This window comes from Callospermophilus lateralis, chromosome 14 (assembly GCF_048772815.1).
Source record: "Callospermophilus lateralis isolate mCalLat2 chromosome 14, mCalLat2.hap1, whole genome shotgun sequence".
In the NCBI taxonomy this organism is placed as follows: domain Eukaryota; kingdom Metazoa; phylum Chordata; class Mammalia; order Rodentia; family Sciuridae; genus Callospermophilus; species Callospermophilus lateralis.
The window spans coordinates 4,182,940-4,183,440 of record NC_135318.1 but is presented as its reverse complement, the minus strand read 5'-3'; positions in this window follow the sequence as shown (position 1 = coordinate 4,183,440).

Below are 501 nucleotides of genomic sequence, written 5' to 3'. Positions count from 1 at the left end.
ATTGAATAAATGATAAATGAATAAATGTTTAAAATTGCACATGTGGTGCACTCTCTCTATCCCTCAAGTTCAAGAAATTTTTTATTGCTAGATGTTGAAGATCTAAAAATAACACTCTATAGCCAAACCAAGCTATTGAAAAATAAATAACTTGGCTGCTTCAGAATGGAGTAAAATTGGTTTCCTAATGCAGCACACCTGTTGTTTTCTCTCAAAGCACTGGCCTGGCTCTCATTTGAGGCTGCACATTGATATCCTCAGGAGCCGAAAAGCAAGCACTGCTGCTTTTGTCTTAGCCCCAGAGTGTCTTAGCCCCAGAGTGTCTTAGCCCCAGAGTGTCTGACCTGGTCTCTGGGAGGTGGCCTCGGCCTCGTGTGCGTGAAGTCTGTGGGATCTCAAGTGCAGCTGAGATCCAGAAGCACTGTCCAGAGAACTGCACAGGCCCATTTGAAGAATGGACAGCCTCCCTCCAGGTCCTGCTTCTAGGCCTGCTCCTGGGCC